The sequence below is a fragment of the Oncorhynchus keta genome, chromosome 12, assembly GCF_023373465.1.
Source record: "Oncorhynchus keta strain PuntledgeMale-10-30-2019 chromosome 12, Oket_V2, whole genome shotgun sequence".
Classification (NCBI taxonomy): domain Eukaryota; kingdom Metazoa; phylum Chordata; class Actinopteri; order Salmoniformes; family Salmonidae; genus Oncorhynchus; species Oncorhynchus keta.
In genome coordinates, this window is record NC_068432.1 from 45,368,395 (window position 1) to 45,393,541 (window position 25,147).

General features: G+C 43.3%; 1 pseudogene; it reads left to right on the plus strand.

The window, feature by feature from the left end:
* Positions 1-25,147, plus strand: part of LOC127906403 (tyrosine-protein kinase JAK2-like) — a 100,540-nt pseudogene that overhangs the window by 23,965 nt on the left and 51,428 nt on the right.

A 25,147-nucleotide genomic window follows, 5' to 3' on the forward strand; every position in this document is an offset into this window, starting at 1 on the left:
CATGTTGAATGCACCGAGCTGTCTGTCTAAACTACTGGCACACAGTTCTGACACCCATGCATACCCCACAAGAGATCTCATCACAGTCCCCAAGTCCAGAACAGACTATGGGAGGCACATAGTACTACATAGAGCCATGACTACATGGAACTCTATTTCGCCTGAGGGCACACAGTGTGTTGCGAAATCTGTGAATATATTGTAATGTTTTAAAATGGTATAAACTGCCTTAATTTTGCTGGACACCAGGAAGAGTAGCAGCAGCAGCTAATGTAATAAATACAAATATTGACATTGCAGGGATTTTGCTGTCATTGTCATCTTTGTGGGTGAAGTCCAAACATTGAGAGAATTTCAATAATGTGTGATGGACCAACACTTTCCAGTGTAAACTTAAGACTAAAAGAAAGTATGTAGAAAAAGATAATGGACCTATAAACAGTGCCTTCGGAAGTATTCAGACCCCTTGTCTTTGTCCACATTATATTACGTTTACCTTATTCTAAAATGAATTAAATCTCTTTTTTTTTTATCCCTCATCAATCTATACACATTACCCTATAATAACAAACAGAAACAGGTTTTTAGAGATTTTTGCAAAAAAAAAATACAATGATGATAATAATAGTAACCCGGAAATATCACATTTCCGTAAGAATTCAGACCCTTTACTCAGTACTCTGTTGAAGCACCTTTGCTAGCGATTACAGCCTCATGTCTTTTTGGGTATGATGCTACATGCTTGGCACACCTGTATTTGGGGAGTTTCTTCCATTCTTCTCTGCAGATCCTCTCAAGCTCTGTAAGGTTGGATGGGGAGCGTCGCTGCACAGCTATTTTCAGGTCTCTCCAGAGATATTCAATCGGGTTCAAGTCTGGGCTCTGGCTGGGCCACTCAAGGACATTCGGAGACTTGTCCCGAAGCCACTCCTGCGTTGTCTTGACTGCGTGCTTAGGGTCGTTGTCCTGTTGAAAGGTGAACCTTCACCCCAGTCTGAGGTGCTGAACGCAGGTTTTCATCAAGAAGTACTTTGCTCCATTCATCTTTCCCTCCAATCCTGACTAGTCTCCTAGTCCCTGCCGTTGAAAAACATCCCCACAGCATGATGCTGCCACCAGCATGCTTCACCGTAAGGATGGTGCCAGGATTCCTCCAGACGTGATGCTTGGCTTTCAGGCCAAAGAGTTCAATCTTGGTTTCATCAGACCAGAGAATCTTGTTGTAGAAACATCTCAAGGATGATCAAAGGAAACAGGACCTGAGCTCAATGTTGAGTCTCATTGCAAAGGGTCTGAATAGTTAAGGTTTTTCTGTATTTAATTTTTTAATAAATGTGCAAAAATTTCTAAACCTGTTTTCGCTTTGTCATTATGGGGTATTGTTTTAGATTGAGGATTTGTTTTTACTTGATTCATTTTAGAATAAGGCTTGAAAGTAACATGGAAAAAGTCAAAGGGTCTGAATACTTTCTGGTGTGTGTGTGTGTGTGTGTGTGTGTGTGTGTGTGTGTGTGTGTGTGTGTGTGTGTGTGTGTGTGTGTGTGTGTGTGTGTGTGTGTGTGTGTGTGTGTGTGTGTGTGTGTGTGTGTGTGTGTGTGTGTGTGTGTGTGTGTGTGTGTGTGTGTACACAGTTGAAGTCGGAAGTTGACATACACTTAGGTTGGAGTCATTAACTTGTTTTTCAACCACTCCACAAATTTCTTGTTCACAAGCTATAGTTTTTGCAAGTCGGTTAGGACATCTACTTTGAGCATGACGCAAGTAATTTAAAAAATAAATAAATAATGATAATTATAGACAGATTATTTCACTTATAATTCACTGTATCACAATTCCAGTGGGTCAGAAGTTTACATACACTAATTTGACTGTGCCTTTAAACAGTTTGGACGATTCCAGAAGTTGATGTCATGGCTTTAGAAGCTTCTGATAGGCTAATTGACATAATTTGAGTCAATTGGAGGTGTACCTGTGGATGTATTTCAAGGCCTACCTTCAAACTCAGTGGCTCTTTGCTTGACATCATGGGAAAATTAAAAGAAATCAGCCAAGACCTCAGAAAATAAATTGTAGACCTCCACAAGTCTGGTTCATCCTTAGGAGCAATTATCAAATGCCTGAAGATACCCCGTTCATCTGTACAAACAATAGTACGCAAGTATAAATACCATGGGACCACGCCGCTGTCATACCGCTCAGGAAGGAGACTCATTCGGTCTCCTGGAGATTAACGTACTTTGGTACGGAAAGTGCAAATCAATCGCAGAACAACAGCAAAGAACCATGTGAAGATGCTGAGGGAAACAGGTACAAAAGTATCTATATCCACAGTAAAACGAGTCCTATATCAACATAACCTGAAAGGCTGCTCAGCAAGGAAGAAGCCACTGCTCCAAAACTGCCATACAGAAGCCAGACTATGGTTTGCAACTGCACATGGGGACAAAGTTCATACGTTTTTGGGAAATGTCCTCTGGTCTGATGAAACAGAAATAGAGCTGTTTGGCCATAATGACCATCGTTATGTTTGGAGGATAAAGGGGGAGGCTTGCAAGCCGAACAACACCATCCCACCTGTGGGTGGCAGCATCATGTTGTGGGGGTGCTTTGCTGCAGGAGGGACTGGTGCACTTCACAAAATAGATGGCATCATGAAGAAAATTACGTGGATATATTGAAGCAACATCTCAAGACATCAGCCAGGAAGTTGAATCTTGGTCGCAAATGGGTCTTCCAAATGGACGATGACCCCAAGCATACTTCCAAAGTTGTGGCAAAATGGCTTAAGGACAACAAGGTCAAGGTATCGGAGTGGGCATCACAAACCCCTGACCTCAAGCCTATATAACATTTGTGGGCAAAACTGAAAAAGCATGTGCGAGCAAGGAGGCCTAAAAACCTGCTCTGTCAGGAGGAATGGGCCAAAATGTATTGTGGGAAGCTTGTGGAAGGCTACCCAAAACGTTTGACCCAAGTTAAACAATTTAAAGACAATGCTACCAAATACTAATTGAGTGTATGTAAACGTCTGACCCACTGGGAATGCAATGAAAGAAATAAAAGCGGAAATAAATAATTCTCTCTAGTATTATTTCTCATTTCACATTCTTAAAATAAAGTGGTGATCCTAACTGACCTAAGACAGATAATTTCTACTAAGATTAAATGTCAGGAATTGTGAAAACTGAGATTAAATGTATTTGGCTGAGGTGTATGTAAACTTCCGACTTCAACTGTTCAAATATATATATTTGAGAACTAACAATCCGCTAAGTAAAAGCTAGACGGGGAGAATTGAAAATTCCAAAATCAATGTATTTAGCAGTATTGATTTTATGTTTGTGCAAATTAGTTTTGAAACAGCAAAATGTCCTGTCAGATCCATCCCAGAATATGTGTACTGAAATATAAATGCAAAATGTAAAGTGTTGGTTTCATGAGCTGACATACAAGATTCCAGAAATTTTCCGTAGGCACAAATTGCTTATTTCTCTCAAGTTTTGTGCAGTAATGTGTTTACATCCCTGTTAATGAGCATTTCTCCTTTGCCAAGACAATCCATCCACCTGACAGGTGTGGCATATCAAGAATCTGCTTAAACAGCATGAGCATTTGCACAGGTGCACCTTCTGCTGGGACAATAAAAGCACACTCTGAACTGTTTTGTTCACACAACACAATGCCAAAGATGTTTTGAAGGAGTGTGCAATTGTTATGCGGACTCCAGGAATGTCCACCAGAGCTGTTGCCAGAGAGTTGAATGTTAATTTCTCCTCCGTAAGCCGCCTCCAGCGTCGGTTTAGAGAATGTGGCAGTACATCCAACCTGGCTTCACAATCGCAGACCATGTGTAACCACGCCAGCCCAGGACCTCCACATCTGGCTTCTTCACTTGCGGGATTGTCTGAAACCAGCCACCCCTTTTTTGTGTGGAAAAACTCATTCTGATTGGCTTAAAAATGTCTGTACATCGTCAAGATGGGAGTTCTCTAAAATCTAGCTGCGTCGACGGGCCGGTGTGACAGTGCCATTTGCCACACCCCCTGCCAAGCCCACCACCTAAGTCCCTTTTGGATCCAGAAAAAACCCTAGTTTGTAAGTTCTATTCTCAGCATTGGCCATAACGAACTGTAAACAATGCAGAGCAGTTCATGTTTATAGCTCACTAATGACACGTGTCATAATCATGACACTCAACTGACTGCTGACTCGCCCCTCTGCCCCTCCCCCACCACCTCTTTCTCTCTCTCCCCCCCATACTCTTTATCCTCCCTCCTCTCTCCTCCCCTCTACACCGTATTTCTCTCCCTTCCCTGCAGTGATGGACATGGAGTCTGCATTATGTCCCTTGTCCAATCAGAACGGCTGCATCCTGAAACCACTTCCTGTCTCCGAGACCAAACAGCAACAGGAAGTAGCTCCACCTCCCTGTCTGAGGGTGCACCTGTACCACCTGGGCCAGGGCGGAGCCAACAGCCAAGACCTCACCTACCCGGCAGGGGACTATGTGGCTGAGGAGCTGTGCATCGACGCGGCCAAGGCATGCGGTGAGTGAGCCAGTGCTCAATGTTTTTCTGCTCCAAAGGAGATGATTTAATAAAGCATGAACAATGTTGAGTGGAATTAAAGCCATAAACAAGGACTGACACATACTGCATCGGGTTAGTTGGGCTTAGTTTGGGAACGAGATAATAGACATGCTATTTTCCCCTCAGTGCTTGTTTGAGGTATTAAAGTGTGGGCAGGTTTATGAGACTTTGCCGTTTTGTTCACTGTGCTCCCCTGTCTCTGTCTCTCTTAGCCTTAACGTTTGGCTAAAACACTTTAGTAATTGTTTCGTTAGCCTTAACGTTTGGCTAAAGCACTTTAGTGACTGTTTTGTTAGCCGTAACGTTTGGCTAAAACACTTTAGTGACTGTTTCGTGAGCTTTAACGTTTGGCTAAAGCACTTTAGTGACTGTTTCGTTAGCCTTAACATTTGGCTAAAACACATTAGTGATTGTTTCTAGTGTCAATAGACTGTGAGTGGTTCAGGTTTATGCCAGATTCATTTAAAATGCTTCAGCTACAGCATAGGCCTACACCAGTAGCCAAACACACACACCCTCCCCACCCTTTTCCTTGTTTGTGACTGCTGTTGACAGAACAGGGCCCAGAAACCACTGCCCGCGGGCTTCAGGGGCCTGGAGTGTCTGCTTGGTGACACAGATCCACACACACACCAGGGTTTCCGTTAGGGAAAAGTGACGCCGGACAACGTGACCGGGAAGATTTTAATTTACCGGCCATTTGAGAAATGTACCGCACTCGTATGCATTGGGTGCGTTGCCCATTAGGGTGTCTACCCACGGTGGCCAGAATTACTGATCCCACTTAGGTGATGGTAAAGCATCTTAACGGAACATGCAACTCCTGTAATGAAACATGAAATAACATGTCATTGTCAAACATTTGACAAAATGCCATTTGCGGGAACATGCCATTCAAAACAGCACACCTCTCTCTCTCTCTCTCGCTACCGCACCTGCTATTTCGACCTCTGAATGCCCAGCTATGAAAAGCCAACTGACATTTACTCCTGTTGCACCTTCTACTACAACCACTGTGATTATTATTTGACCCTGCTGGTGATTATGAACGTTTGAACATCTTGGAGAACAATCTGGCCTTAAAGACCATGTGTTGTTATAAGTCTCCTAGGATTGTGACTAGGATTGTGACTAGGATTGTGACTAGGATTGTGACTAGGATTGTGCCTTTGGCTTCTGCACAACGAAAGAAAGTTGATATGAAAACCAATGGAACAGGAGAGGAATGTCATATGAGGAAGTCTTTCATAGGCCGCATGTCTAATTAGGCCCGAAAGTAAAAAAATATATTTATATAATTACTCCTGTCTATACATACATAAATAAAATCATCCAAAATACTTCACCAGAGAGCATCACTTGGTCACAGAGGAATGGAGAACCATTAGCTTCTTTACAAAATGAGCTGTGGACTGTTTGAAATCACAAGCTCGTAGGCTGTGTCTATTTGGGAAGCCCACATGGCAATAGGCCTAGCTGATTAGCTGTCAGTGAAAAGCATCTTAAATATATTTTAAGATGGTGTCTTGAGTATCATTTTAAATGTTGAGACAAGATGGTGAGGGGTGTGTGGCGAAGAAAAATGCCCGTCTCTCAGCTCCCCAGAATGCCCTCATCTGTCTCCCGGCAATTCTTGCATATCCATTGTTTCATGTGAATTGTTTGCCCTTTGTTTATTTAGATCCATTCCCTATTTACATAAGTAACCATTAATGAATTAACTGTTAATCCCTGTCATTTGGTTACAAACATTTCTGTTAAAGCATTAGTCATTTACTGTTCTCATTCTCGCCGTGGAAACATTGTTTGCTGAGTTCGGGAAGCATAGAAATAGTGCACGTAGAACAGATCTACCGCTTCTTAGACTGGCTTTCAATGAGAGTGACAAATTTATAACTCATATTTTTATTTCAATTGAGTCGGGTCGCCCCAAAAGTTACATATTGCTGCGTTAAGTATGTTTTCAAGATGCATAACTCACATTGTAAAGTGGTGGGTGATGGACTGATGGCCTGTCTAATGTTGACTACACTTGAATGGTGAATGGGAGGCGCGCTTCAGTTACCAAATAAAGCCAGTAGCTCTTTTTAATTGTGGCCATGGAAACAGTTTTTAACAAGCGATTGCATTTTAGAATTGTGACGCGATGACTGGACTTATGAATTAACATGTTTTACTCCAGCAGTAACACGCCGAGGAGCTGCTGCAGAAACAGTGGTGGGCGAAGTACCCAATTATCATACTTAAGTGAAAGTAAAGATACCTTAATAGAAAATGACTCAATTAAAAGTCACCCAGTAAAATACTACTTGAGAAAAAAAGTCTAAAAGTATTTGGTTTTACATGTACTTATATACAGTGCCTTCGGAAAGTATTCAGACCCACATTTTGTTACGTTAGACTTATTCTAAAATGTATTAAATAAAAAAGAATCCTGAGCAATCTACACACAATACCCCATAATGACAAAGCAAAAAAAGTTTTTCAGAAATGTTTGCAGATTACAAAGAATAAACAGAATACCTTATTTACCTACAGTACCAGTCTAAAGTATGGACACACCTACTCATTCAAGGATTTTTCTTTATTTCTACTATTTTCTACATTGTAGAATAATAGTAAAGACATCAAAACTATGAAATAACACATATGGAATCATGTCGTAACCAAAAAAGTGTTAAACTAATCTAAATATATTTTATATTTGAGATTCTTTAAGTAGCCACGCTTTGCCTTGATGACAGCTTTGCACACTATTGGCATTCTCTCAACCAGCTTCATGAGGTAGTCTCCTAGAATGCATTTCAATTAACAGGTGTGCCTTATTAAAAGTTAGTTTGTGGAAATTCTTTCCTTAATGCATTAGAGCCAATCAGTAATCTTGTGACAAGGTAGTAGTGGTATAAGGACCAGAAAATAACTCTATTTGGTAAAAGACCAAGTCCATATTATGGCAAGAACAACTCAAATAAGCAAAGAGAAACGACAGTACATCATTACTTTAAGACCATGAAGGCCAGTCAATGCGGAAAATCTCAAGAACTTTGAAAGTTTCTTCAAGTGCAGTCGCAGAAACCATCAAGCGCTATGATAAAACTGGCTCTCCTGAGGACCACCGCAGGAAAGGAAGACCCAGAGTTACCTCTGCTGCAGAGGATAAGTTCATTAGAGTTACCAGCCTCAGAAATTGCAGCCCAAATAAATGCTTCAGAGTTCAAATAACAGGCACATCTCAACATCAACTGTTCAGGAGGACACTGCGTGAATCAGGCCTTCAAGGTCAAATTGCTGCAAAGAAACCACTACTAAAGGACACCAATAAGAAGAAGAGACATGCTTGAGCCAAGAAACACGAGCAATGGACATTAGACCGGTGGAAATCTGTCATTAATATAGGCAACCTTAGATATAAGGTTCATGAAGTCAATGACTTGATAACATTAATATATTAGCCATTTCTGAGACTAACTTAGATAATTAATTTGATGATACAATTTTAGCAATAGAAGGATATAACAGCTATAGAAGAGAGAGAAATGCTTATGGAGGGAGAATTGCTGTATATATTCAGAGCCACATCCCTGTAATGCGTAAAGAAGATCTTATGTCAAGTGTTATTGAAGTGTTGTGGTTGCAGGTTCACTTGGCACATCTAAAGCCTTTTCTTTTGGGATGTTGCTATAGGCAACATAGTGCTAACAGTCAGTATCTTAATAATGTGTGAAATGGTTGATTGTGTATGTGACGTAAACAGAGGTCTACTTTCATGGGGACCTGAAATATTGACTGGTTTTTATCAAGTTGTCCACTCAAGAGGAAGCTTCTCACTGTAACCCGTGCCTGTAATCTGGTTCAGGTAACTAATCAACCTACCAGGGTGTTTTCTAACACTACAGGAACAAGATCATCCACATTGTACTGTTTAGATCACATGTTGACTAATACTGTAGAACTTTGTTCTAAAGCTGTATCTGTCCCCATTGGGTGCAGTGATCACAATATAGTGGCTATATGCAGGAAAGCCAAAGTTTAAAAAGCTGGGCCTAAAATAGTGTATAAGGGATCCCAGACAAAATATTTTGCTGTGACTTATGTAGATGATGTTAAAAACATGTAGGTTCGATGTGATTTAATAAGGAGCCTCCAGACGCTGCTCTTGTTGAATTTATGAAATTGCTTCTTCCAATTATTGATAAACATGCACCTGTTTTTAAAAAACGGACTGTTAGAGCTGTTCAGTCTCCTTGGATTGATGAGGAATTTAAAATCTGTATGGTTGAACGAGATGGGGCAAAAGTCTGGCTGCACATCTGTCTGGCTGACTTACTGCAAATTGAGAGAATATGTGACTAAATTCAACCGAAAGAAGAAACTGTATTGTGAAACCAAGATCAATGATATATAAAGAATGATGGAAAAACATTTGAGTACTTTTTAAATGAAATTATGGGCAGAAAGACATTCAACTCCGTCTTTCATCGAATCAGATGGCTTATTCATCACAAAACCATTTGATGTTGACAATAATTTTTATGATTACTTCACAGGCAAAGTGGGCAAATTTTGGCAGGAAATGCCAACAACGAACAGTGAGCCATCGTATTTATGCATAACAAATATATTATGAAAGAAAAGCATTGGAAGTTTGAATTCTGTAAAGTTAGTGTGGGAGAGGTGGGAAAATGATTGTTATCGATCAATAATGACAAACCCCCTGGCTTTCACAACTTAGATGGAAAGCTACTGAGGAAGGTAGCTGAGTCTATAGCCACTCCTATCTGTCATATCTTTAATCTGAGTCTAGAGGAAAGTCTTTGTCCTCAGGCCTGGAGGGAAGCCAAAGTCATTCTGCTACCCAAGAGTGGTAAAGCTGCCTTTACAGCAGACATTTCAGCTTGCTGCCAGCTCTTAGCAAACTGTTGGAACAAATTTGTTTCTCTCTGTAAACCTATTAGTATCAAACTTTCAGCATGCTTATAGAGAAGGACACAGCATTTGACACATTGACACACACGACTGATGATTGGTTGAAAGAAATTGATAAGAAGATGGTGGGATCTGTACTGTTAGATTTCAGTGCAACCTTTAATATTATTGACTATAACTTGTTGTTCAAAACACTCATGTGTTATGGCTTTTCAACCTCTGTCATAGTGTTGGGGTTCATTATGACTATCTTTAATTAAATAATTCAAAAACCTTTATTAATGCAATTGCAGACAGAAGTTGACAACAGGAACATGACGCATGTTTCTGAGTAAGTTCTGCAAAATAGAAAAGGTCCCAAGTTGTTTTTTATTAAACCCGAAGTCCAGCCTTAGTGATGTCACTGCCTACATCATTACCTTTTACTCATGAGACCAAAACCATGCCTACACAGCTATATAAACAAGGCTTTTAGTGTTATCTCAAAGCTTAGCAGTAAATGTCCAAGTTGATTTATAGTGGAATGTCTGACTAGTCTCCTATCTCTTACACTCCCCTGCAGAGTTCTGTCTCACAGTCACACATTTCTCAGACAGTTTCTTCATGAGAGGCAGAGAACCTAGAAAAGTACTGTGGAACAATATTAAACCTCATATAATGTGTATATATATTGTTCATCTGTAGTCTAGGACCCTATAAATGTAAGGAGGGAGGGGTCTTATAACCCCTCCTCTTATATTAATACAACATAAGCATAATCAATTATTATGATACATCAAACATTTGGTACAGCCCCTAGCGTAGATTCAGAGATATCTTTCTAATAGAACGTAAAGGGTTTTCTTTTAATGGAAGCTTTTCTAGGTAAAGTGTGGTGTACCGCAGGGCAGTTTTTTAGGCCCTGTACTCTTTTCTATTTTTACCAATGACCTGCCACTGGCATTAAACAAAGCATGTGTGTCCATGTATGCTGATGATTCAGCCACGTACGTATCAGCAACCACAACTAATGAAGTCACTGAAACCCTTAACAAAGAGTTCTAGTCTGTTTTGGAATGGGTGGCCAGCAATAAACTGGTCCTGAACATCTCTAAAACTAAGAGCATTGAAATTTGGTACAAATCATTCCCTAAGTTATAGACCTCAGCTGAATCTGGTGTGGCTGTTGAACAAGTTGAAGAGACTAAATTACTTGTCGTTACCTTAGATTGTAAACTTTCATGGTCAAAACAGAGATTCAATGGATATAAAGATGAGGAGAGGTATGTCCGTAATAAAAATATGATCTGCTATTTTGACAACACACTTCAAAAAGCAAGTCCTGCAGGCTCTAGTTTTGATTATTATTATTGATTATTGTTCAGTCGAGTGCTGCAAGGAAAGCCATAGTTAAGCTGCAGCTGGTCAAGAACAGAGTGGCACGTCTTGTTCTTCAATGTAATCAAAGGGCTGATTTAAGTACTATACATGCCATTCTCTCTTGGCTAATAGTTGTGGAGAGACTGACTGCATCACTTCATCTTTTTGTAAGAAACAATGTATTGAAAATCCCAAATTGTTTGCGTAGTCAACTTACACACAGCTCTGACACACACACTTGGCCGACCAGACATGCCACCAGGGGTCTTTTCACAGTCCTCAAATCCAGAACAAATTCAAGAAAGGGTACAGTATTATATAGAGCCCTTATTGCACGGAACTCCTTTTCCATATCATATTGTTCAAATTAAGAGCAAACCTGGTTTCAAAAAAAGAGATAAAGCAAGACCTCACGGCACAACGCCTCCCCTATTTGACCTAGATAGTTTGTGTGTATGTATTGATACGTAGGCTACGTGTGCCTTACATTTTTTTTATGTAGTTTGGTTTTTGTCTATTAATGTTTTGCATTATGTCATATTTTGTGTGGATCCCAGGAAGAGTTGCTGCTCTAATAGAAAAAAATAACCCAAAGTACATTTAATTGCTCAAATATACTTAAGTATCAAAAGTAAAAGTATAAATGATTTCAAATCAGACAGCAGAAGTTTTTTTTAACCAGATTGCCAGGGGCACACTTCAACACTGACATTATTTACAAACAAAGCATTTGTGTTTATTGAGTCCGCCAGGCCAGAGGCAATAGGGATGACCAGGGATGTTCTCTGTTTAGTGAGTCCGCCAGGCCAGAGGCAATAGGGATGACCAGGGATGTTCTCTGTTTAGTGAGTCTGCCAGGCCAGAGGCAATAGGGATGACCAGGGATGTTCTCTTTTTAGTGAGTCCGCCAGGCCAGAGGCAATAGGGATGACCAGGGATGTTCTCTGTTTAGTGAGTCCGCCAGGCCAGAGGCAATAGGGATGACCAGGGATGTTCTCTGTTTAGTGAGTCCGCCAGGCCAGAGGCAATAGGGATGACCAGGGATGTTGTCTGTTTAGTGAGTCTGCCAGGCCAGAGGCAATAGGGATGACCAGGGATGTTCTCTGTTTAGTGAGTCCGCCAGGCCAGAGGCAATAGGGATGACCAGGGATGTTCTCTGTTTAGTGAGTCCGCCAGGCCAGAGGCAATAGGGATGACCAGGGATGTTGTCTGTTTAGTGAGTCCTCCAGGCCAGAGGCAATAGGGATGACCAGGGATGTTCTCTGTTTAGTGAGTCTGCCAGGCCAGAGGAGTGAGGCCCAGGGATGACCAGGGATGTTCTCTGTTTAGTGAGTCCGCCAGGCCAGAGGCAATAGGGATGACCAGGGATGTTCTCTGTTTAGTGAGTCCGCCAGGCCAGAGGCAATAGGGATGACCAGGGATGTTCTCTGTTTAGTGAGTCCGCCAGGCCAGAGGCAATAGGGATGACCAGGGATGTTCTCTGTTTAGTGAGTCCGCCAGGCCAGAGGCAATAGGGATGACCAGGGATGTTCTCTGTTTAGTGAGTCCGCCAGGCCAGAGGCAATAGGGATGACCAGGGATGTTCTCTGTTTAGTGAGTCCGCCAGGCCAGAGGCAATAGGGACGACCAGGGATGTTCTCTGTTTAGTGAGTCCGCCAGGCCAGAGGCAATAGGGACGACCAGGGATGTTCTCTGTTTAGTGAGTCCTCCAGGCCAGAGGCAATAGGGATGACCAGGGATGTTCTCTGTTTAGTGAGTCCGCCAGGCCTGTTTCCGCCAGGCCAGAGGCAATAGGGATGACCAGGGATGTTCTCTGTTTAGTGAGTCCGCCAGGCCAGAGGCAATAGGGATGACCAGGGATGTTCTCTGTTTAGTGAGTCCGCCAGGCCAGAGGCAATATGGGATGACCAGGGATGTTCTCTGTTTAGTGAGTCCGCCAGGCCAGAGGCAATAGGGATGACCAGGGATGTTCTCTGTTTAGTGAGTCCGCCAGGCCAGAGGCAATAGGGGGATGACCAGGGGACCAGGGATGTTCTCTGTTTAGTGAGTCCGCCAGGCCAGAGGCAATAGGGATGACCAGGGATGTTCTCTGTTTAGTGAGTCCGCCAGGCCAGAGGCAATAGGGATGACCAGGGATGTTCTCTGTTTAGTGAGTCCGCCAGGCCAGAGGCAATAGGGATGACCAGGGATGTTCTCTGTTTAGTGAGTCCGCCAGGCCAGAGGCAATAGGGATGACCAGGGATGTTCTCTGTTTAGTGAGTCCGCCAGGCCAGAGGCAATAGGGATGACCAGGGACCAGTGGTCCTCCAGGCCAGTCTTCCATGTTCTCAGGGATGTTCTCTGTTTTCCGCCAGGCCAGAGGTAGGGATGACCAGGGATGTTCTCTGTTTAGTGAGCCAGGCCAGAGGCAGGGATGACCAGGGATGTTCTCTGGTGAGTCCGAGGCCCAATAGGGATGACCAGGGATGTTCTCTGTTTAGTGAGTCCGCCAGGCCAGAGGCAATAGGGATGACCAGGGATGTTCTCTGTTTAGTGAGTCTGCCAGGCCAGAGGCAATAGGGACGACCAGGGATGTTCTCTGTTTAGTGAGTCCGCCAGGCCAGAGGCAATAGGGATGACCAGGGATGTTCTCTGTTTAGTGAGTCCGCCAGGCCAGAGGCAATAGGGACGACCAGGGATGTTCTCTGTTTAGTGAGTCCGCCAGGCCAGAGGCAATAGGGACGACCAGGGATGTTCTCTGTTTAGTGAGTCCGCCAGGCCAGAGGCAATAGGGACGACCAGGGATGTTCTCTGTTTAGTGAGTCCTCCAGGCCAGAGGCAATAGGGACGACCAGGGATGTTCTCTGTTTAGTGAGTCCGCCAGGCCAGAGGCAATAGGGATGACCAGGGATGTTCTCTGTTTAGTGAGTCCGCCAGGCCAGAGGCAATAGGGATGACCAGGGATGTTCTCTGTTTAGTGAGTCCAGGCCAGAGGCAGGCCAGAGGTTTAGTGAGTAGGGATGACCAGGGATGTTCTCTGTTTAGTGAGTCCGCCAGGCCAGAGGCAATGACCAGGGAGGGATGACCAGGGATGTTCTCTGTTTAGTGAGTCCGCCAGGCCAGAGGCAATAGGGACGACCAGGGATGTTCTCTGTTTAGTGAGTCCTCCAGGCCAGAGGCAATAGGGACGACCAGGGATGTTCTCTGTTTAGTGAGTCCTCCAGGCCAGAGGCAATAGGGATGACCAGGGATGTTCTCTGTTTAGTGAGTCCGCCAGGCCAGAGGCAATAGGGATGACCAGGGATGTTCTCTGTTTAGTGAGTCCGCCAGGCCAGAGGCAATAGGGATGACCAGGGATGTTCTCTGTTTAGTGAGTCCGCACATGGTTAGCAGATGTTAATGCGAGTGTAGCGAAATGCTTGTGCTTCTAGTTCCGACAATGCAGTGATAACCAACAAGTAATCTAACTAACAATTCCAAAACTACTGTCTTATACACAGTGTAAGGGGATAAAGAATATGTACATAAGGATATATGAATGAGTGATGGTTCAGGGCAGCATACAGTAGATGGTATCGAGTACAGTATATACATATGAGATGAGTATGTAGACAAAGCAAACAAAGTGGCATAGTTAAAGTGGCTAGTGATACATGTATTACATAAGGATGCAGTCGATGATGTAGAGTACAGTATATACGTACGTATGCATATGAGATGAATAATGTAGGGTAAGTAACATTATATAAGGTAGCATTGTTTAAAGTGGCTAGTGATATATTTACATCATTTCCCATCAATTCCCATTATTAAAGTGGCTGGAGTTGGGTCAGTGTCAATGACAGTGTGTTGGAAGCAGCCACTCAATGTTAGTGGTGGCTGTTTAACAGTCTGATGGCCTTGAGATAGAAGCTGTTTTTCAGTCTCTCGGTCCCAGCTTTGATGCACCTGTACTGACCTCGCCTTCTGGATGATAGCGGGGTGAACAGGCAGTGGTTCGGGTGGTTGATGTCCTTGATGATCTTTATGGCCTTCCTGTAACATCGGGTGGTGTAGGTGTCCTGGAGGGCAGGTAGTTTGCCCCCGGTGATGCGTTGTGCAGACCTCACTACCCTCTGGAGAGCCTTACGGTTAAGGGCGGAGCAGTTGCCGTACCAGGCGGTGATACAGCCCGCCAGGATGCTCTCGATTGTGCATCTGTAGAAGTTTGTGAGTGCTTTTGGTGACAAGCCGAATTTCTTCAGCCTCCTGAGGTTGAAGAGGCGCTGCTGCGCCTTCTTCACGACGCTGTCAGTGTGAGTGGACCAATTCAGTTTGTCTGTGATGTGTATGCCGAGGAACTTAAAACTTGCTACCCTCTCCACTACTGTTCCATCGATGTGGATAGGGGGTTGTTCCCTCTGCTGTTTCCTGAAGTCCACAATCATCTCCTTAGTTTTGTTGGAGGACTGTCATGTAATGGCTAGAATGGAGTCAAGTTGTGGTTTCAATATGCTTGTTGTGTTTTATTGTTGTGTTTATTCCATTCCAGCTATTACAATGAGCCTGTCCTCCTATAGCTCTTCACACCAACCTCCTCTGAAAAACCACACCTCACACACGTCCATGTCCTGTGACTGCTGTTGACACCAAAGGGCCCAGACTCCTCGCTCATCCAAATCCACGCAACGCCCATATCACAGACTGGCCCCAGCCTCCATCAAAACCAACATTGGCTCTGAACACAAGACTAGTGTCCGGCCTGACATTAGTGTCTTGGTGTGATCCTGGACAACACCCAGTCATTCACTGCAAACATCAAAGCATTGACTCTCCTATAGGTTTTTGCTCTATAACACCTGTAGATTACTACCTTTCCTCACACAGAAAGCAGAGCAGGTTCCTATTCTAGACAAATTAAACAACTTCTTTGCTCGCTTTGAGGACAATACAGTGCCACTGACACGGCCCGCTTTCCAAAGCCTGTGGGCTCTCCTTCTCTGTGGCCAACGTGAGTAAAAAATGTAAACGTGTTAACCCTCACAATGCTGCAGCCCACAGAGACGATCTCCTGCCCTACAAGGCCTAAAGTGCATGCTGTTTGTTCTTATTGCCCCTACAACAAACATCAAACCATCCCTAACCCATAAAAGTAAACCTTTTCAGCGCAGACAGAAGCACGAGGAAGAGGTTTCAATGCGGAGGGAGTGTAATCCACACAAATATCTCCTCTGACCTCTTTCATTAGCAGTCTGACTCAAGGTTACTTCTCTTGAGGGCTTTGTGGAACTACAACTCTAGTCATTGTTTACTGCAGACGGGGTTCTCATTTTGTCTTGACATAGACTGAGTCATTGTAGCGGTAAATGTAAACTGAGGTTGTGGGTTTGATGCTTGCTGGATATGGGACGCTGCAACACCTGTCCCAATTAAGATGTAGACGCATAGAACGTCTGGCGCAGGCAAGCGAAGGGTTGATTTGGGATTCCGCACGTGTGTAACCAGCCACCATGGCAGTAAATCAAGCTTCATATTCCCTTGGTATAGACCTGTGACTAGGGTAATCTGGGCCTTGAGAGGCTGTACTCAGATTCATTAGACAAATTATTTGATCAATGAATTATTTGATTAGTCAAAGACTAACGCAGAAGTATTTGAGCATTGTGCTTCTTGGCAGAGTCGTGTGCAATGTTTGGCGGTAGGTAGCGAGTGGTGTACCTGAGTTGAAGCGCAGTCTGTTCTTCCGTTAGAGCAGAACCCGCCTACTTAGACCCATCTCTCCTTGATCAGTCTTAATGTAATTTTAAGCAGTTATACAGTTGTTAGAGTGGTTGTTTAACTAGATGTCCAACAGTGTGTGTATTTTTAGCTTTAAAACCTATTTGACACCTCCACTTGAGGAGTTCAGCTCATCTGTGCAAGAGGACAAATGTGTCAAACTGCTATCTGTTTGGCCCGGTTTACAGAGTACTCAAAAATAACTAATTTTCATTCCAAATTACCCTTCTTCAATTTTGCTTCAAAGTGTAAACATTGTTCTGTATCTTTCAGTTTAATCTGTAAAGTGTAAATATGCATCGAGATGTAGTTTAAAGAGAATATATTCTTAGTCCCAACCCGGAAAAGCCTTGATAGCAGTTTTGCTTGAATTTGTCTTGGAGCCACAGTCATGTAGTGTAGTTATGTTGAATATAGCCTACCACTGACCTGGGTGTTCATACACTGACCTCAGCAGGCTGTTGACTTGTTGATTTTTAGTTCTCTATGTCTCTATCTCTTTCAAACACACCCCAGAAGGTCTCTGATATGCACCCTGCAGCACTCTCTCTCTTACACTCTCTCTCTTACACTCTCTCTCTTACACTCTCTCACACTCTCTCTTACACTCTCTCTCTTGCACTCTCTCTCTTGCACTCCCTCTCTCTTGCACTCTCTCTCTTGCACTCTCTCTCTTACACTCTCTCTTGCACTCTCTCTCTTGCACTCTCTCTCTTACACTCTCTCTCTTGCACTCTCTCTCTTGCACTCTCTCTCTTGCACTCTCTCTCTTGCACTCTCTCTCTTGCCTCTTTCTTGCACTCTCTCTCTCTCTCTCTTTCATTTACTCTCTCGCTTTCATTTTTTCTCTCTTTGGCTCTCTCTCTTTGGCTCTCTCTCTTTGGCTCTCTCTCTTTGGCTCTCTCTCTCTCTTTGGCTCTCTCTCACTGTCTCTCTAAACTTGGTAACATAATAACTCTGACATGGCAACATAATCACTCCAGCATATCGAGTTACACTGCACTGTAGAGTAGTTAAACGTCAAGGTATAGGTGGACAGGGAGTGAGAGGAGTCAATTAAAAATAATCTCAAACACACCCCAGGCTCTCTGATTATTTTTAATTGAGTTTAGAGAGACAGTGAGGTTATTCTGAGCACCTAAGGGAGAAAGCGACAACCATATAATTAGGTCTAGTAGAATGGGCAAAGCTCCTCAGACCACAGAAATTTGACGGATACACTCAATCTAGTACTTTTATTCTATTCTTCCTCTGCTCCCCCAGGCTGCCATATAGCAGTCTCCCCCGTACAGGCAGAAAGTGGGGCTGGCTAGCTAACAAACTTACTAACCTCCACCATGCAATACGCTGGCCTAGGCTTCTCTTCCTCTTGTCACACAGCACTCTATTCTCACTTCCGGTTTCTCTCATCTGCTGTCTGTCACACCCTCGTCTCATAGACGTTGTTGTTGTTGTTGTTGTTTTTGTTGTTGTTGTTTTTGAGGGCTTGGCCCAAAGGGGTATACTATTACTGAAACTAGATCTAGTCAGGGTTTTCTAAAACTGTCCAGCTCACAGTTCAGGTTTCATCTGTACTACGACGGTGGATATTGCTTGTCCGCCTGCCGCTAACTCTAGCAGGCTTGTAACTGCACGTGGCTAGTCGAACGCCAAACTCTTCATCGAGACAATGTTGAAACATCAATCCATGGGCGAATCGCTGGCACATTTTTGGGGGCCGAAATAAAAATGAGAGGATGGGCATTTGACATGTTTTACTGTTAGGAGTACTCCCATGATTAAAAACAGAACTGGGAAAACAATTGTTCCCTGCAGAAGGATGTATACATATATACATATATACAATGGGGCAAAAAAGTATTTAGTCAGCCACCAGTTGTGCATGTTCTCCCACTAAAAAATATGAGAGGCCTGTAATTTTCATCATAGGTACACTTCAACTATGACAGACAAAATGAGAAGAAAAATATCCAGAAAATCACATTGTAGGATTTTTAATGAATTTATTTGCAAATTATGTTGGAAAATAAGTATTTGGTCACCTACAAACAAGCAAGATTTCTGGCTATTCTTGTTATGAGAAATGAAGGCTATTCCATGTGAGAAATTGCCAAGAAACTGAAGATCTTGTACAACGCTGTGTGCTACTCCCTTCACAGAACAGCGCAAACCAGCTCTAACCAGAATAGAAAGAGGAGGGGAGGCCCCGGTGCACACCTGAGCAAGAGGACAAGTACATTAATGTCTAGTTTGAGAAACAGACTCCTCACAACTTCTCAACTGGCAGCTTCATTAAATAGTACCCGCAAAACACCAGTCTCAATGTCAACAGTGAAGAGGCGACTCCGGGATGCTGGCCTTCTAGGCAGAGTTGCAAAAAAAAAAAAGCCATATCTCAGACTGGCTAATTAAAAGAAAATATTAAGATGGGCAAGAACAGAGACACTGGATAGAGGAAGATTGGAAAAAAGTGTTATGGACAGACAAATCTAAATTTGAGGTGTTTGAACATTCGTGAGACGCAGAAAAAACAATTACCCAAAGAACAACTCCAAACTATGCAAGAACTATTTAGGGAAGAAGCAGTCAGCTGGTATTCTGTCTATAATGGAGTGGACAGCAGTCACCGGATCTCAACCCTATTGAGCTGTTGTGGGAGCAGCTTGACTGTATAGTACCTAAGAAGTGCCAATCCAACTTGTGGGAGGTGCTTCAGGAAGCATGGGGTGAAATCTCTTCAGATTACCTCAACAAATTGACAACTAAAATGCCAAAGTCTGCAAGGCTGTAGTTGCTGCAAATTAAGGATTCTTTGACGAAAGGACACAGTTATTATTTCAATTAAAAATCATTGACTCTATTTCGTATTCATTTTGCAACTAATTTCACAAGGACATTTCTAAGTGACCCCAAACTTTTGATGGGTAGTGTAAATACATGCATTTTAAATGTTTGTATTTAACCAGGCAAGTTAGTTAAGAATAAATTCTTATTTGCAATGACGGCCTAGGAACAGTAGGATACCTGCCTTGTTCATGGGCAGAACGACAGATTTTCACCTTGTCAGCTCTGGGATTTGAGCCACCAACCTTTGATTACTGGCCCAATGCTCTAACCACTAGGCTACCTGCTGCCCCTGTGGACACATTGCAGCCCGAAGCTATAGGCCTACATACGTGGAAAAACATACATCTATTAATAACTTTAAAGCTGTTGAAATGGCTAGTGTGTTTAATGCTCTTTACAACGTTATTTCCATGCTGAGAAGAATGCCATTTCATACAGTAGGTGCCTTTTGGCCAGTTAATCAGATTTCACTCCCAGAGCCCAGACCAGACAACACAGCAGATTTCACTCCAAGATTCCAGACTAGAGCACAGCTGACTGAGGCCCAATACTATCCACTGAAATGTCTCGCCTCAAGCTTAAAATCCTAAACTCTACACCCTCACAACCCCAACCCTCTTACAGGGACCAGTTGACCATAACCACCTGTATGTTTGTGCATGAGTAGGAGTGCTGATCTAGGATTGGTTTTGCCTTAAAGGTCATAATGAGGAATGCTTTTCCAACAGTCTTGAAGGAGTTCCCACATATGCTAAGCACTTGTTGGCTGCTTTTCCTTCACTCAGCGGTCCAACTCATCTCAATTGGGTTGAGGTCAGGGGTTTGTGGAGGCCGTTGTCCTGTTGAAAACAAATGATAATCCACGAAGCGCAAACCAGATGGGATGGTGTATCGCTGAAGAATGCTGTGGTAGACATGCTGGTTAAGTGTGCCTTGAATTCTAAATAAATCACAGACTGTGTTACCAGCAAAGCACCATCACACCTCCTCCTCCATGCTTCACGGTGGGAAGTACACTTGCGAAGATCATCTGTTCACCTACTCTGCATCTCACATAGAGAGATGTAACCAAAAATCTCAAATTTGGACAAAAGGACAGATTCCCACCAGTCTAATGTCCATTGCTCTGCCTCCCATTTCTGTAGGGTGAGACACCCCCTGGACAGGACGTTAGTCTATCGCAGGGCCTTAACCCTAATTCATCTCCTAAATACTAAAGTTCCAAGCATAGAGGCATCAGGTCCCAATTTTGGAGTCTTTGGTATGACTTGGCGGGGGAATCAAATCCCCAACCTTCCAATCTCAGGGCTGACACACTAACCACAAGGATACGGCTCTGCTTATCCCTATGGATGTGTTTGGTGTCAATGTTGTTATTATTCTGTTCTCTCCTGTCTCCCAGGCCTGGCACCGTTGTATTGCAGCCTGTTTGGCCTGATGAGGGAGAGCGACCGCATGTGGTTCCCACCCAATCACATCCTCAAACTCGACCAATCAGCAAATGACAGTCTCCTCTTCAGAGTGAGGTAGGATGTGGCGTGTGGTCAGGGGTCTAGATTTTATTTTTCTGTTGAAAAGGAAACAATTAGATTGACGATTAAAAATATTAAGGAATTAAAGTGTGAAATATGCAATGCCATTTAATTAAAGTATCATTGTACGGTAGTAGTATTAGACACAATGTGCTTGTCTTTTATATAGTCCTCTTCTTTATCTTCTCTCCTCTTCCTGTTTCTTCTCCCTTTCTGTATCCCCCCTGTGATAAAATAATTTATAAGGTTTATCTTAAACCATTAGGGATTAAAGGTTATGTAGCATGGATAAGGAGTAATTAAAAATATTAAACGTAAGTCCGACTAGGTTAGACTGGGAGTGAGAGGAATGTGTGTATGCCTAAGAAAACACCTAGAAACAATTCAACTATGGTTGAACTGACCCGGCTATAACTCTGGGAACGTATGCTTGTACAGGGAGTAACCCTCCAGGTTTCCTTTTTCTGGGGGACTGGAACTGTCAGCTGGGTAGTGATAAACTAAAATTGTAGAGAAGAAGATGGCTCTCCTAATGTTAGTGTGCATGTGTGTGCGAAGGTTAGAAGGATGTTATAAAAGGAACATCTTTGTATGTGAATGGGAGAGCTCTCGTGAATAAACATTTATTTGACTAATTGTGAGCTGGGAATTCTGTTTAATTTAAACCAGAACTTTACACACTCTGGGTTGCAGACCGATTAGAATAATTGAAAATGAAAACATTGATAATAAAATTCTACATCACCCAGGTACTACTTCCCTGGCTGGTATGGAGGCTCCTGTTCCCACCGCTATGGGGTCAACAAGGGAATGGACAGCCCGGTGTTCGACGATACCGTCATGTCCTACCTCTTTGCTCAGGTTAGTCTTGGGCTATTTTTTTTTACCAGGAAAGTTTTCTCAGTCTTGTAGTGTGAAATTCAAGAGTGTAGGCGTGCTGATCTTGGATCAGCTTTGCCTTAAAGATCATAATGAATGAGCACGACTCTGAGTTGCTTTGTAAATGTGGGCTCTAGTCTGACATGTATGCTACAGACTCCGCTAAAATAGCCTACCTGTAAAGCCACCTTTCAGTAACCTGAGGTATTGGGCAACCTCATCCCCTGGCTCAATTGCTACAGAGAGAGAGCCAGCTGGTGAGACCAAATTGATTTAGCAAGCAACTGGTTTCTAGAAACCAATCACCAATCAACGAAGCTGTAAAGTCTGTGTGGTGTAAATAACTGCCTAATCTACCCGTGTGTGTGTGTGTGTGTGTGTGTGTGTGTGTGTGTGTGTGTGTGTGTGTGTGTGTGTGTGTGTGTGTGTGTCCGTACATATGCTGAAGAAAAGGGGAAGTGGCGTTGGGAGGGTGACAGGCAGTGGTGAAGGCTGTGGCTGGTAGGGTGTGTTTTTGTGTGTATGTGCGTGTTTTTAGAATGTCTGTGTGGACTGTGGTGTCCTTTTCAGTTTTTATCTTCACATTCACATTGTCACAAAACACACTGGGTGGGAGAGATTACCCTGTATACGTTAGTTACTATGTGAGGTCCTGCTGTCATTTTAAAGAGCAAGCCGCAATTGCTACATCCATTGATTCTTGAAGAATATAACTTATAAATGCCTTATGAGCTTAGTTCAACTGTAATACCCCATCAGAACCTGAAACACAAGCTTGTTTTACTTCAATATTTGTAAAGATTAAAAATGTAAACAAACACTGTATACAACTGCTTATAACTGTAATGTTGATATTTTGATGGTCAGTCCTTGCATCAATACCTCTGCTTATTAATTCAAGAGTGGTTCCATTTCTCCAGGCCCATCCCTCAGCTTTTTACCAAGACAGAGGCTGGGGCTGGATCCCTTAGTTTATTGTTTCAATGGTGGATGGCCCCTTTAAGTCTGTATTATAGAAAATGGAGGCTCTGTGAGGAAAGCGGTGTTGACTTTATTCCACAGTTCTGAGAACTGAGGTTCTTTGTTTCCATGTAAAAAATAATTTAAAAAAAGTTTTCTTTAGTTTCTATTCTTGGAAATGTGGCTTATGTTCCTCAAGACATTCTGTCTACTGACGTGTTGTTTGTATAGCCGAGGCCAATGTCTCCTGTGGTTTCACTTGATGTTTATCCCCAGAGAGAATGGACGTTCAACTGGACTGGCCATAGTTCTAGAGCTCACACACACTAAGATCCCTATCGCTTTGGTGCAGAACAGAAAGTTGTTGAGCAAAACAATGAAAGAGGGAGTGTAATACTTCCGGTGTAGCTTGTGGAAACATGGCTGCATGTATCCCACGTACCATGTCAGGCTGTTATTTGCTGTAACTAGAACAGACAGTCAGGAAGACGAGGGATGCAGAGATGCAGAGTGTACGTGTTTGAGATGGACAACATTGCAGTCGGAATCACTGAACTGCAAATCTCCTTGCGTCTTAAATAGCATAACTAATCATTATGTAATGAAGTGGTTGTGCCTGCATCCTACCTTGGTTAAATGGATCTTCTCAAACACACAGGCAGTCTTTTCTCCCCAGTTAGGTTGTAACCCTGCCTGTGGGGACCTCTTCCTTAGCCAGCATGAACTAAGTGAAACTAAATGAAAGTGGCACCCTATTCCCAATATAGTGCACTACTTTAGACCACGGCCCATAGGGCTTTGGTGCACTACTTTAGACCACGGCCCATAGGGCTCTGGTGCACTACTTTAGACCACGGCCCATAGGTCTTTGGTGCACTACTTTAGACCACGGCCCATAGGGCTCTGGTGCACTACTTTAGACCACGGCCCATAGGGCTCTGGTGCACTACTTTAGACCACGGCCCATAGGGCTCTGGTGCACTACTTTAGACCACGGCCCATAGGTCTTTGGTGCACTACTTTAGACCACGGCCCATAGGGCTCTGGTGCACTACTTTAGACCACGGCCCATAGGGCTCTGGTGCACTACTTTAGACCACGGCCCATAGGGCTCTGGTGCACTACTTTAGACCACGGCCCATAGGGCTCTGGTGCACTACTTTAGACCACGGCCCATAGGGCTCTGGTGCACTACTTTATACCACGGCCCATAGGGCTCTGGTGCACTCCGATTTGTTTAGACTACCCTATTTAGGGTGCCACTTGGGGCATGCCACAGAGACCGGGGCATGCCACAGATAGGGGTGTGTACCAACTGCCTCATGCCTTAACAGACGTGTGTGATATGTTCGGGGTGTCTGCCAGTCTGCTGCTGTTGTCTGTCATATGTTACCGTTACCAACCCTCCTCTCTCTTTCTCTCTACTCTCTCCGTCGCTCGTTTGCCTTGTTTGTTTTCACCTTATGACACTTCTATCTACTACATCTCCCTCCTCCTCTCAGTGGCGTAGTGACTTTGTGCATAGCTGTGATTATCCCAGTGGACCATGAGACCCAGGAGGAGTGTCTTGGCATGGCTGTGTTGGACATGATGAGGATGGCTAAGGAGAGTAGCCAGTCCCCTGTGGACATCTATAACGACACCAGGTGAGGAGGCCGGTAGGAGGAAGATGATGCATGTTGAACCGAGAAGAAACTGTCAGAGCTGAAAACATTTGGGCGGCAGGGTAGCCTAGTGGTTAGTTAGAGCGTTGGACTAGTAACCGGAAGGTTGCAAGTTCAAACCCCGAGCTGACAAGGTACAAATCTGTTGTTCTGCCCTGAACAGGCAGTTAACTCGCTGTTCCGAGGCCGTCATTGAAAATAAGAATTTGTTCTTAACTGACTTGCCTCGTTAAATAAAGGTGAAATAAAATTTAAAAATCATAGAGCAATGTGTACAAAACGGTCAAACCAGGTGGAATGCAGAGTCTTCCCTGCGGTCACTAAAGAAGAGATGTTAAATCTCCTCACTCTTAAATCTAAACCTGACACTTTCCTGGCCACCTAATCATTCCTAGATCCCCTTCAACCTCTGAGTTGTACTGTTCATACACGTCACAATCGGGGTTCAATACAAGTCATGTTTTGGCATATGATATTGTCGTGGGAAAGAATATCTGATATGTGTACACTACTGGTCAAAAGTTTTAGAACACCTACACATTCAAGGGTTTTTCTTTATTTTACTATTTTCTACATTCGAGAATAACAGTGAAGACATCAAAACTGTGAAATAACACTTATGGAATCATGTAGTACTCCACTTCACTTCGCTTAC